Here is a 14,820-nt window from a genome sequence, read left to right as displayed (position 1 = left end):
CCTGTTCCCTTCCAATTTGGTTTTCACACAACGGCAGTGACCTCTTAAAAAACACAAAAAGGACAGTGCTACTTGTTTACTCAATCCCCTTCAAATTCCTCCTATTCCTTTCGAATTAAAGACCAAAATCCTTAATGTAACCTAAACCACTGGGCAAAGCCTGACCTCTCCCCAACCTTTCATCTCTGTCCCATGCCTCTTCTCCCTAAGCTCCAGCCACACTCATCTGCTGGGTCAGTTCTTCCAAAGTACAGGCTCCCTCTAACTCCAGGGTCTTCACATAGGGTGGTCCTTCTGCCCGGAATATAATCCCCATCTCCCGCAGGGGGCTCACCCCCACAATCCTAGTTTTTAAGAGACAATAAATAGCTTTTTATTTCTGGAAAAGAATGACCTATTCCTTAGTTTATTCATTCAACAAATATTGATAATTGCCTCATACACAGAAATTCTCTGCATACATGGCAATTCATCTCCCTGCCTCTAATATCTGCCCTACTAGGTTTTTCCTATACAAATTGAATGGCTTATTAATAATAGCAATGATAGCAATAATAAACGACAAAAGTAAATGTTACTATTTATTTAGAGTTCTAAAGCCTTTTTGTCAGCCTGGGCCATGGAATGAATTGAGTCACTGGATTCTTAGATTCAAGTTGGCCACAAACATATTGTTGGTGATGTGGCTTTTGAAATCCTGAACACGGCAACAAGAAAATCTGAAACCCTTTGGCCCATGTTATTATTCTAAGTCCTCACCCTAATAATGAGCAGCATTTTTCCTACTTTCCCACTAAGGAATTTCAGGGGTCCTCCCTACTTGGGGCCCTAGTTGGCCTTCTTACTGTATTAACAACACTAGTTTTCTGCAAGAATTACTACTGCAACAAAGGCAATTGCACTCAGGCAAAAGCCTCCTGATTTTGAGGGCCTTTGTGTGGAAGGATGAGCGTTCCCACTCTCTGTTCTAGTTCTGTAAGAGGAGGAGGGGTGTGGAGTGGCAGGGACCCTCAGGGTTACTTCTTTCCTACTGACAGGGAAGAGGGGAGGGGTCCCTTCTAGCCCCAGAATGAGAGAATAGACAGTAAAAGAATGAGAGGGTCTTGAGTCACGCCTAATCACAGCTTTGGAAGTCAAATGGGCCAGATTTCAAATTCAAAGTCTGTCACTGACTAGCTGTGTCTTCTCTTACAGCTGTCCTATCGAATATGGTAGCAACTAGCTACATGGGCTATTTAAATTTAAATCAATGAAGATGACATCAAATCAAATACTTAGTTTCTTAGTTGTATGAGCTACATTTCCAATGACCAAAAGTCTAGTGGCTATCCTACTGGACAGCACATGTAGAGTATCTCCATCATCTAGAAAATTCTATTGGACAGCAATGATGTAAAGTCATACAGCCCCTCTCTATGAGCCTCCATTTCCTCACCTGTCAAATGAGATCATATATGAGATCATCCAGGTAAAGTACAGTGCTTGGCACAGAGTGAGCCCTCAATGTATCCTCCCCCTTTCATTCTTCAAGGGGTAGGTATATTTTAGGGCAGGATCTCATTTAATTATCTCTATATCACCAATGCCTTCCTAGCACAATATCCCATTCATAGGAGATGATCAACAAATATTTGTTGAACTATACTACTTAACATTTCAAATCAAGCTCAAACCTAAATTTTCCCTACCATCCCCTGAATGCACTAGGGATGAAAAAAAGAAGATATATATAATACACACACACATACACACACAGATACAGGGCCCAGTATTAGTAAAAGAAGGAAGGAGGAAAGGAAGGAAGGAAGGTAGGTAGGAAAGAAGGAAGGAGGAAAGACTAGTTAACAGCTGTTAACAGTCAATGCAATGTGAAGTACTTTTTATATTGCTTTATTTAATCCTCACAAAAATCCTATGAAATGTCATTTTTTACATTTTAAGTAGGCTCCATGCCCAATGTGGGGCTCAAACTCATGACCCCAAGATCAGAGTGACATGCTCTGCCAACTGAGCCAGCCAGAAGCCTCTGAAATGTCATTTTGATCCCCATTTTACTGCTAAAAAAACCTTGAGGTTCAGACATTCAAAGCCAAAATTCAAACCTATATCATTATGAATTCAAAGTTCATGCTCTCACCTGTTATATACTGCAACCTCCCAGGGATGAAGGCATCCTCTCTGTCCCTTGTCTGCTCCAGTAGATTCCTGTGGTGATAAAATGAGATAATGCTTGTGAACACTCACTGTGAACTCTAGGTATCATGCAAAGTGGCCGTTATTATTTTGTACTTATTATTGTGCAGCTCTCCAACACTCAAGCCATGGTGCCTGGGTTAGAACACAGGCAAACTACAAGTCACCTAACCTCTCAATGCCTACCTCAAAATCAGAATAGTGACAGGATAATAATACCATGCATGCCTCATAGGATTGTTGTGAGGATTATATAGACTAATATATTTAAAGTATTTAGAATAGATTCTGGCACATCTTTAGCTCCACATAAATGTTACCCATTAATATTATTACTGTTAGTATTTACATGGTGAAGACCTAGGAATGGAAATATTTTTTTAGAAATGAAAGATATCCTGAATAGAGGTAAAGAGTCTAGATTCTCCAACGTCTTTTTTATAAGTCAAAGTAAGTGAAAGGGATGTTATCTATCATTCAATTACACCTCCTGTGGAGACAATCCAGCTGGAACCCTTCAGCATTTGGGCTTCAAAGTTCTAACCACTCCCCAGCCCTGGGTCTTATCTGCAGCCACCAATGTATCAGCCAATGAAGGACCCAGTGCAGCTTGGTCTGTCAGGTGAAGACAATATAGGGAGAGAGGTTTTTATGGCCCAAAGAATGGAAACTGAAGGCTCACAACTGGACCAACTTCCCCCAGCAATCACAAAGCAAGTTTTGTAAGTGTGGACAATAGGCAGCAGTGACTGTTGGACAAAATTCCCCCTTCTATGGTTTCCTGGAAGCCCCAAAGCTGCTTGGTAATAGTAAGAGAATAAGGATCGATATTAGGGTCCATTGTTCATGCTAATGGTGTTTATTACTTACTGGCCTCTATTGTCCCAAAATGACTTACTGCACCTGGATGTCAGAGAGCTTATCTCACAAAATTAATAGTTTACCTCAACTCCACTTGGAGGGTGGAGGCAGGGGAACTTGATTCAATTTATTACCCAATGTCTGCTTGATGCCAGGGATGTTGAATCCAGTCCTGAAAAGTTAAGAGCCTCAAAGATGAGAGATACTCACACACTTAGAATAATGCATTTCAAGTGGGTCCTCTTTCTTTTTCCTTCATTTGAGTAAGGACAGAGGAGGACTCCCCAGTAAAATACTGAGAACCTCACACAAGAGGTTAGCAGCACTTATACTGCAGGCAAGTTGTAGAAAATAAGTTATAGAAATTCCTAGAGTCCTAGGTCACTGAGAATCAGCTTCATAAGCAGGAGGGGCTTGAAACCAAAATGGCTGCCATTGAAAGATGCTGGATGGAAAGTTTCCATTCCTGACAGGATCCACGGACGATGACTGGCAGTTGGTTCCATGAGGACGATAAGGGTAAGAAATTTTTTTAAAGACTTCTAAGATTTTCCTTAGCTTTTGAGAAGATGGTGGTGTTATTTCTTGAGAGACAGTCCAGCAGGAAGAACATGTGTAAAGGAGAAGAGAAAGAAAAAACCAGCTTCTATTAAGCACCTCTATGTACCAAGCATGGAACGAGACACTTTCTATGCACTGTTTTATTGAATCTTCATGGACATCTATAAGGTAGCGATTATTATCCTCATTTTATAGATGAGAAACTTCAGAGGGTCTATGATTTGCCAGCAGAACCAGGTGTGAGCCCAGCTGCTGGAGGCAGATAAACCTGGATTCAAATCTTAGTTTTATCACATATCAAGTATGTGACGTAGGTAATTTAATTCCCTCATGTTATGCAGGAATAACAAGATATGCTTTATGAAGTTGCCATAAGGATATAGATAAGCAAGACATGTAAAGTGCCTGCATGGCATGAGTTCTCAATAAATGTAGGTGTTATTTTTGTCATCATCATCCAAATCACATTTCTTTTATGGAATTAAAAAATAGTACGGGACACAGCATGCTACATGCCACATAGTAAGAATTCAATAAATGATAGCTATTATCTTATTGTTCCGTATTAAAACGGCCTTTGCACTCTCCTGACTCAAAAACCCATAAGGAATGCCCTGTCCCGTCTCACCAGCAGGATTTCCTCCACAAAAAAAACCCTCTGAGCTCACTCAGGTGCAACATGATCTCCCTTGCCCTTGACTCTGGCAACCACTGGTATTACCTCTGTCAACCTCCACCTCCCCCCAGGCTCAGGGCAGAATAATATCCCTGTCCTTCCTCTGAGGGATGTAAGGCAGCTTAAATAATTAACAGTTGTAAGATGCTTTGAAAAGAGAGTGCAAAACACCATAAATCCCAGGAATTAATTCATAATATCAGTGGTGGGCTTGACAATTATATATGTCATATTTGTTCAGCTGTGAGAATGGTTTAGAACGTCAAAGTTTGGAGTGTGGTCCAAATCTCTCAAGACCAAGGATTTCCTGCAACTTTATATTGTCTGTATTCTCTAAGGCTAAGATTGTAAAGTTCCAATCTCCTAAACACAGCACTAGGAATAGTTGCATTTTATTAATTTTTTTTAAAATCTCTCCACTCCTTGGGCCTCACTTGCATTGCAGTTGGGGTTTTGGAAGGCAAATGGTGGAGTGAAGAGGACACCAGACTCGGAGTCAGCAGAGTGTCTTCGGAGTGGTTCCATCACTCTCTGCATGGAAATGCTTTAGCTCCTTATTCCATCTGAGTCTTCTTAGAAAAAGAAAAAGGCTGATGGTGGCACGAGTAACTCAGGTTGTGATAATGAGCTAATGAGCTAATGCATGCACATACATTCTCCAGGAGTTTACTGAGATCTTATCCTGTGCCAGACTCCTACTAGACACTGGCAATCACAAAACAAAACTTCCTTGGTCTTAAGAGCCAAAAAAGACAAAGGAACTGATGACTGCAGTAGGATGGGCTAAGATCTTGCCCCTCCAAGCATGGTCCATGGACCAGTGGCAACAGTGGCATCAGAAAACTGTCTAAAATGCAGAATCTTGGTCCCACCTCAGACCTACTAAATTGGAATCTGCACCTTCACAAGGTTCTGGGGGTATTTCTATGCTTGTTAAAGACAGATGCTCTGAGCTCAGGGCAATGCTAAAATATGTGCTGGTGTTGTGGGGCTAAGAACTGGACAAGAACTAATGCAGCTGGTATCTAGATGGGGGTAAGCAGGAGGGCAGTGAAGGGAGGCTGCTGTAGGCTGGTGAACCATCAATCCAAAGGGATGGCAAGATGCAAAAGCACAGTGGTCTGAACCAACATGCAGCCTTCAAGACGCCATAAGGAACTCAGTATTTCAGCACTGGGCTTGGGACTTTTTTTTTTTTTTTTTTTTAACAATAGTGTAACTGATAGTTGTCCTTATTCAAATATGATAACCCCTGAAAATCATCTAAGATCCTTTCAAGATGTTTATTTTAGTACGCCTGCATGCACATAAAACTGCATTTGAACTTCAGCTTTAACTACAAGTGTTTCTGTCCTAGAAACTGCAAATGCATTTACTGGCAGGGAGTATCCAACAGTAAGTGAACGGTCACATGGAAATCTATAATTGTGTCCTGTTTCAAATGTGTTCAATGTTGTTGAAAAAAAAAAGAGAGAGACAGACAGGGACCCAGAGGAGAGAGGGAGGAAGGAAGAAAGACAAAGAGCAAAGGGAGAAAAGAAAGGAAAGAAAAAAGAAAAAAAGAAAAGGCACAGTTCTTTTCAGATCAGCTTTTCCTACATTTTGTGTAAAAACCAAGTCAGTCAGGCTTGAATATTCTTTATGCCTGGTTTCTGCTCTTCGTGGGCACTTCCATCATTTGGACTTAACTCTTTTTACTCTCTTGGTCCTTTATTGAATTCAATTTTGTTATTTTCTGTATGTAGTTTTAGGGATGCTTTGCACTAGTTCAATATATTTGAATTTGTCCCAACTCCTGAGGTCTGGCTCACAAGGCCTTCATGACTGGAAGCTTGCCTGCCTTACTGGCCTTGCTCAATTCCCTGTTCCCAACCTACAAATAAAAACATATTCCCTTCCTAGAAATTACCACCTCTGTCGCATTCAGTCAGTTTGAAATACTCTTTCCTCTGCTTAGAGGCCTTTATCCTCAGGAAAATCCTCACTCTTTAGTAGGAAGAGTTACCATGGCTACCATTTACGTGGGACTTATTACATGTTCTCAGCAATTTTCATTCACTCTAATTACTGGACATGCAACCTATTATCTGCCCCCCAGTCCTTGTGTCGGGTTCTGTTTTTTAGAGACCCCAACTATAACATTAAAAATCGGCAAAACACCTTCACACAAATGATCTCATTTTAACCTCAAACTATCCAGGGCTGTATATATCAGTTACATTCGACCCTAATTTTAAGCACTGATCATTAAACAGCAAGTATTCCGAGTGGCTACTATTATCCTAAGCATCGTTCAGTACAATTTATTACTCTACTCTCACACTTTGGGAATACCTGGGATTTAATCCTTGCCTTCCCTGTGCTCAGGATTCCAGATTTGTTTGACCTTTGTGGTCATCTGACCCAGACTTTGGCCCAACACAGCCCAGGTAGAGCACTCCTGACCACGATCAACCTCTGTTCCCACGCTGCTAGCAGGGGAGGAATCCCTTCCTCACAAGGGCATTCTTCAGAATATCCTTTCTCATGTTCAGCTAAAATCTTCCTATTGTATCTCCACCCACCAGTTCTGGTTCTGCTCTCTGTTCCTTCACAGGTGTCAGCTCTCACTTCCATATCATTTTTATAGAATCAGAGCATATAAGTATTATATGAAACTCAAGGCGCGTCTTCTACAATTTCCTCAATTTCAGAGGTAAGAGGACGAAGCAACTTGTCAATAACAAACTGCGCATGAGTGAGATGCCCACACCTCAACCTCCTCCGTTGTGGGCCATGCTCTAGCCCCAACAGCCTGCGGCCTCTCACTCATCCTGACAGATCCAGTCAATGTGCAAGCCTCTTGTGGACACACAAAGTGTGTGTGTCCTTCCTGTTGTTTCTGCTTACAACCCCTGGCTTTGACAAGGCTTGTTAAATAGGCAAAGATTTATGACTTTAATATGCTTTATTAAATGCCCAGTTGTTTCTAATCAAAGTCATTAAATTATCAAATGATTTTGCTAGCCTCTATCAAAACCATGGTTCTTTTAATGGAAGACCAATTTATCATTCATTCAACAAATATACGTTCAGTATATAGCATGTGTCAGGCATTGATAGGTGCTGAGAGCCACAAAATTGAAAAAGACATGGTCTCTGCTATAGAAAAACTCACAGAAATCAAGCTGGGAAGCTATGTACACTAACTTAGAGGTTATGAGTATGGACTCCAGTATCAGAAGGGCCTGAGAGAGAATCCCAGCTCTCCCACTTACTAATTACATAACTCTGGACGAGTTACTTACTGTCAGTAGATCTCTATTACATCATTAGCAAAACGGAGTTATGTAATATACTATTAAACTTCAGTGTATTCTAATGATGATTAATGACTCAATAAATTGTAGCCATCTTTATATGGTACATATTTACTGCTTAACAAGTTATAACCATTATTATAGTTACCATAATTAATAAAAATTCTGTTAATTTAGCAAATGTTTATTCTATTTCCTCTGAGAGGCCATCTATTATAAACGGTTGACATGGACATGAGCCATCCAGAAAGGAGAGACTTTCTGACCAGCTGCAGAGGATATGATGAACGCACAGCCTCCAGCTGCCAGCAACATCAGGGTCTGCGTTAGCGGGAAGGAGCTGCTTTGCCTGTGGTCCCAGCCTTCCCCAGGGCAGCCCACGTCCAGAGACCAGGCAAGGTGGGAATATAAATTCCAGCCATGTCAGCACAAGCCAAATCAACCCTCATGAGCAATACCCATTCCAGCCTTCTTCACAGGCCCACCCAGTTAGACTTCTCCCTCTGACCCATCCTGCCTCCTCATAGGTGTTGATCTCTAAGAGACATCCCACATCCCAAACTCTATCTCCACACCTGCTTTCAGAACACCCAACCCACAACAGTACGACACAGTCACTAAGAACATGAGCTCTGGAGCCACACTACCTGGGTCTGCATCCTGACTCCTGCCCTCTGGGCTCTCTTGGAGGAGTCACTTAATGGTATGTTAGCTTGCTTTCTTTATCCATAAAATGGAAATTATAGTCACATCTACTTCATAGATGAGGATCAAATGAGTTTAATCCGTGGTACGTGCTTAGAAGAGTACCTGGCACTGTTAACCACTTAGGAAACACTACCTGTTACCACTTCCAACATTTCCATAGATGAGGCCCTGCCACAAACTGGGAGCAGAGAGAGAGATCAGGCATGGTGAGCGTTGCCGACAAGATGTCTGTGTCTGAATGAGAAGGACCTGCTGTGCTTGTGGAGAGAACCCCATACATGAGACACAAAATCCTCCAGAAGCTGGGGCAAACATGAGGACAGCTAGTGGAGGTGACACTCCTGTGATGACACAAAGTACAAGGGAGAAGTGTGAAATGAGATTCAGGTCTGGCCCTGATATCCAGCCTACTTTACCTCTGGTCCTAAATGATGGTAAACCCTAATAATGATGCCCATTGCCATCTGACAGTACACAAAAGATTCTTACTTCAGTTCTCTATCCATCATCCTCTTCACTTCCACTAAAAGGCGGAACTCTAAAACCCCAACAATTGCCTTCACTCCCAGGCCAGGTGAATCCCTGCCACCAAGCTTGCCCCACTAAAAGCAAAACAAGAAAGTGTTAAGTCAATTGGATTTCTGAGAGTTTTACTCAGGAAATACAAGCGTTATTTCACCTGAAGTAATCACAAGACTATGCACATCATGAATACTACAGTCAGGAATTTCTCCCATTCACAATCTTTACCAGTAGGGACAGCTAAAAATGAATATATACAGTATTGGTCCCTCTGAGCTATTTTTTTCTCATAAATTTTATTTATAACACAAATAAAAAGACAAGGTTTGTTCCTTGTGCTTATAACCTGTTCAAATATGGAGCAGGGTGATTTTTACATTTGATTACCATCTTGTTGACTTGTGTATTTTAATAAAACCAGCAGTGTGTGCATATTCTCTCAATATTCATGGGACGTCATGGGAACTGTAAATTACATTAAACATTAACTTGCTTAGGCCTGACACTGTTACATAAAAACAAATGACATATTCAACTTTTTTAAGTAAGCCTCCATTTAAAGAACCAAGGGGGAAAGAAAAGCATAAGGAAAAAAAATGTGTTCATTTTATCCCCCCCAACAACTTCCATGAAATAAAAGTGTCATTCGCATTTTACATATGAGAAATAATGAGGCTCACAGCTGTTGTCTGTAGGACAAATAGGCAATGACTGACAAAATCATGACCATCACAAAACAAACAAAACAAAACAAAAAAACAGGTGCTCTGTTACGACAGCCATGTTGCACCGGGAAGAATTAAACCACAGGGCCCCAAAGACCCGATTTCAAATTGAAGGCCTGCCACCTACTGTTCGTGTGACCTTGGGCATGTTTTTGAACCGCTGTGTGCCTTAGTCACCTTGGCTGTAAAATGGTAGCTAAAGCAACACCTGTCTCTTGGACTTACTGTGAGATTCAGTGAGGTGCAGGAAGCAAGAGCCGTTCAATAGCTATTATCCTCCTTTCCCGGTTCCTTCCCACATTCCTAGGTCCTCGCACTCTTCCTGTAAATGAAGGGTTTCTAGGGTCAAAATTTCAAATCCTGATTCCCCCTCCCTGGTGAATGGACCACTACAGAAAAGAAAAGCTGAGTCGGGTCCCCCATCCAACCAGCCCAGTGTCCTAATGCTCTCTCCCCAACCCCTCTGATACCACTCAGAAACCCTCAAGTCCTTCATTACTAACAGCTTCCCTTAGAAAGAGATTCCAAGTCTGAATCAAAACCTGGAGTTCCTAGAACCACGGCGGTTGAGGGACTTTCTTATACATCCAGCATAGAACTTTCCCAAAACGAGTTCTACAGATGACTTGTTCCACAGTGTACTGACTAGAGCAATATGCCTGGTTAATTAGTATGTCTCTCTTGGGGGGTCCCGGTGCCCATTTTCATATCAAGTGAACCAAAAAGACCTGCAGTAAAGTCATGTCCTTAACTTTGTTTTCCCCACCCTATTCAACTGCTGACACTAACTCCCTTTTCGCAGAAGATCTAATAACATTTTGTAGAACCAGAACTCTATAAACTACGGTTTCAAAGATGTGGCCTTAACAGTAATTACATGGCTGAGGAGATGGCTTCTAATCTACAGAGATTAGATTGCTAAAACCTTAAATTCTAGAACCCAGTGGGTGAGAGGGTATTCAGCATAATCCAGCCCAACACTTTCATGGGGACAACCCATGGGGACTGAGAAGCCCAGAGATGGCAAGTGACTTCCCAAAAATCAGCCACGAAGCTGGTGGCAAATGTGAGATCTGAACTCAGTTCTCTGAGCCCTGTGCATATCCCCACTGTAACCACAGGGCCTTTCTGCTTTTAGCCTAAGCCATAAGGTTGAAGTAAGAGGGATTGTCTATGCATCCATTCATTGATTCATTCACCTGTTCCTTTACAAATCCTCCTGCATGCAAGAAAATACACAAAGTACTAAAGACATAAAAGCTATGGTCTCTCCCTTCTAGGAGTTTACAGTCTAGTGTAAACTAAGATATAAAAATGAGCAAATAGAGAGCACAATGTGGGTCTGCTCTCAGGGAGGTATGTACAACAAAAGAGGAAAATAGAGAGGTAAGAGATTCTAGAAGGAAAAGAAGCATGTGCCATGTGATGAAGGTCTGGGGAGGAGGATTAGAGAGGGCATCCTCAACAGAGGACAAGGCTTGTGTGAAGGCATGGAGACTTGGCACAGCAAGGGGAGCTTTGAGGATTGCTAAGAGGCCTCACTTGGAGACTGCACACAGAGCAGGAGCTAATGGTGTTCCCGAAACTTGAGATCTGTCACTTCCCTTCCCACTGTGCTTATTTATTAGTTCATTCACTCATTTGTTCATTTAATCATGCTACTGATTAGCATCCACTGTGGGTTCTAGATACGTGGAATACATCATCAGCAGGTCCTTTCCAGCCACCCTGCCTCCAAACCTCTACTCATCCCCTCTTCAGACACACACACACACACACACTCACTCTAATTTTCTTGCTCTTGGTTTAATAAGCACAGTAAAGGACAGTAACTGTCCTGCGTATAAGAGAGACTCCATCAATTAAAGCTCCTGTTGGCCTGATAAAACTCTCCATTGGCTTTTAAAAGGACCTGCCCTACTGGCTTGGGGCAGTTCTCACACTTCATAACTCTTCACAGTGGCCCGCTCTTCTCCAGGACCTTCCCAGGGTAAGAACTGCCTTTCAGAAGGTTGCTGCTTTCCTGCTCCATGAATGGAAGTTCAGTCTCCAACCAGAGTGCCCACTGGATAACTCCACTATTCCATTCCTTTTCAGAATTGCAGAAATGCTTCTTATAGCTCAGGCCCAATTTTTAATAGATGACCTGCCTCTGAGATTTAGAGAAGTGCCATCTACCTTGAGACAATAGATCTTCACTTTTTTTCATAAGAATTTCCTCGGGGGAGACACAGCATGAAGTGCAAGCCAAGTACAGAGCTTGGTAATCAGAGAGAATTGAATTTGATTTGTGAACAAATTATTTTACCCTTCTGAGACTCTTTACTGTATCAGTGAAATGGAGATTAGTAGGATCTACCCAATAGGGTTATTACTAGCATAAAATAAGAGAGCATGGGTAAAGCATCTGATATACAAGGGGTGTTTAGTGACTACTCTAGAATCAAAGAAAGTTTTAACCATGCAGTCTGTGCTTCTTGACAAATTGTGAGGTCTCAAGTCTCCAAAGGCAACCAAGGACAAAGTTCCTCCAAAAAGAGTTTAATAATTGGCTTCTTTGACTACTTCCTTGAATAAGTGACTCATCAACACACCTGAAAGCTAGATGTTACACTTCTTTGTGGATCAAATTACAAATGCTGTTAACCTGTGGGAAATTCCATATTTAATTCATAATTTATTAATGAAACCATTAGAATGGGGTTTTTTTGTGGTTATCCAATTGAAAGTTCTACTTCTCACAAACAGCCCTGTGTCCCTGCATGGGTGACTCAATCTTCCTAACATAATAATTACACGTCATAGAAATAGCACAAAGAACAAATGAGATAAATGTATCTACAATACTATATTTTTCAAAATTATTTCCCCAGTAATTAAAATTGAAAGAAAATTAAAACTCTCCCTGCCTACCATCAGCTAGTGTTCGAGAAAAAATTAAGACAAACAAAAGAAAAGAAAAAACAACAAAAAAACAAACACAAAAAGTTAGCTGTAAAATAAAGAAACGTTCATTATGAATTTTATTACTCCAACTACTGTAAACTATGTAGGAATCGGAGCTGCAAAGCTACCCATTAAACTGTCTGCTCTTTCCTGTTTAAACAAGGCCCCTCTTGGGTCGTGGCTGCCTGAGCCTTCATGGGTCTGCATCCAGGAAGGAAGACGTTTCTACGGTAACCGCTGAGGCCTTCTCTGGAGGTTCTCTGGGAGAGGCCAGGGTCTGGTGCAAGTGACAAACCCCAGTTCCCTTGATAATGTACAGAAAGGTAGCAGCCGTGATGTCCAGGCGTGAGCAGAATGAGAGCATTCAGGCGTGAAATCGCTTTCAATCAGTCATTTGTTTCCCCCGGTTGGAGAATTCACTTTGTGCAGCTCTTTTGAGAAATGGCCGACCTAGGTTCAGTGGTGTATAAACAATAAATATTCCAGAAGGAAAGATATTATGGGGATGTGGGAAGGAGGATAGTTGGCATCCTATCGTAATTTGGTTCGAGTTTTTAGAAGGCCTGAAAGTGTACGAGATCACAGAGAATAGTCCAATAGCCTCATTTTATAAATGGGGAAGTAAGTCCTGAGAAGGAGCTGGCGGGGGGCGGCGGGGGCGGGGGGGAGTTGCACGGCAGGGAAGATCGGTCAAAATCATAGAATGAGGTGGTTGGTATCAAAACGTATCCTAAACTCCTGGTGAATAAGGCCTGCATTGTATAACTGGGACCATCACAATCCAGTGTGGTAAGCAGCCCATGGGGAGTTGGACAAGAAGCAGTGGGGATATGAAACAAAGAAGAAAGAGAGCTTGAGCTGAGACTCAAAGAGTAAGTAGAAGGTAGAAGTTGCTATCATGTATTTAGCAACAATGTGCTTTATCTCCTTTAATCTTCACAAAATCCCTCTTACGTGGGTATCATTACTGGCCATTTATTTTAAAAGGAAGAACAGGCTTAGGTTAGTCATTTGCCCACAGAGCTGGCCAATGGCTGAGTCAGAATTCAAACTCAGGTCAGTCTAATTCCTACACCCATGCTCTTTATTGACCATTGATACGCTGCCTGCATAAATAAGTGCAAGAGTCTAGCATGCAGGTGAATTGGGGGACAGTGTTCTGGGAAGGGAAACAAACAGCACAGGTGAAGGAACAGAGATCGGATGTATAACGTCTCCATCCCAGATGGAGACGTTATCTACCCACTTTAAGTGTCACTGGCAATCTCCCATAGACTTGTCTGGGCATAAGGAAGCCACTACATCACTTCTGAATTCTCAGAACCTGTTCTTGGCCATAGTGGGACAATCTGAGACTTACCCAATATAAAATCCACACACAGTTGGTGGCCTGGATGCAGCCCCCACATCCTCCATGGAAGTCGGAGTAGTAAAATCCATAATGAACCATTCTCTCTTTTACAACTTACTTTTACAGCTCATGGGTTTCTGGAGGCTTTAATCATTTGGATCCCCCTTCATTTCAGATACTCAAGAGTATAAAGAATTTCCATCTCAGCTTCTTTCCACGGGGACATATTGACCCTTGGTGCCTAGAGCCAAAGTGGTTCCAGTTCAGTAAGAAGTTTCTCATGGAAAATCCATGGTTGAGAGCTTGATGGGAAAACTGCTTGTTCATTAGGGACCTACCCAGTCCACACAGGAGGCTACACCAGTTCATGCCAAATAGAGTGAAAAATAAAGAAGGTTATCCAGATGTCAAGGCCAAACTGGCCACGTTTAGGTAGGAACTATCCAGGTTATAATAGCCACAACTGACTGCTTGCTCTGCAAACAGCACTCTATATACAGAGTCTTATCTTCGTCATAATCCTCTTTGCCACTGTACATACGAAGAAACTGAGTCTCAGAAAAGTTCAGCTGCTTCTCTAAGTATAGAGTAAGTAGCCAACACAGGGCTCCTACCCAGAACTCTGATCCCCAAACCACTCTTTCCACATCACCCCCAAACCATCAATCCAGCCATCAGTTGGGAGTTATCCTAATTTTTGCCACCATTTTGTCCTAGGTTCCACAGAAGCTCATTGGTTAAAACATAATGACCATGCCTTCAGCAGGCAAGTACCTTTTGTGCCGCAGGTGCAATGCTAAGTCCAGAGAATTTAGAGATTGTTTCATTCTCTAGGTTAGTTAGTCAATGAAGACAATCGAATGCCAACAATGTGAGAGATGCTGATGCTAAAGGGATGAGCAAAAAGCAGAGACGACAGACTCTCACACTGTTATGGGTGCCATGAAGAAGCGGGTACATAGAGCCATGAGTGGGTAA

General features: G+C 42.0%; 1 long non-coding RNA gene across 1 annotated transcript in view; it reads right to left on the bottom strand.

The window, feature by feature from the left end:
- LOC118019369 overlaps positions 1–9,991 on the bottom strand; it is a 130,832-nt gene extending 120,841 nt beyond the window's left edge. The window contains exon 1 of the long non-coding RNA XR_004681669.1: positions 9,771–9,991. This is a non-coding gene — a long non-coding RNA (uncharacterized LOC118019369). The remainder of the gene's footprint in view (positions 1–9,770) is intronic.
- Positions 9,992–14,820: the final 4,829 nt, after the last annotated feature.

This window comes from Mirounga leonina, unplaced genomic scaffold (genome assembly GCF_011800145.1).
Source record: "Mirounga leonina isolate KUSES-001 unplaced genomic scaffold, KU_Mleo_1.0 Mir_173, whole genome shotgun sequence".
Taxonomy (NCBI): Eukaryota; Metazoa; Chordata; class Mammalia; order Carnivora; family Phocidae; genus Mirounga; species Mirounga leonina.
This window is presented reverse-complemented; position numbering and strand designations above follow the sequence as displayed.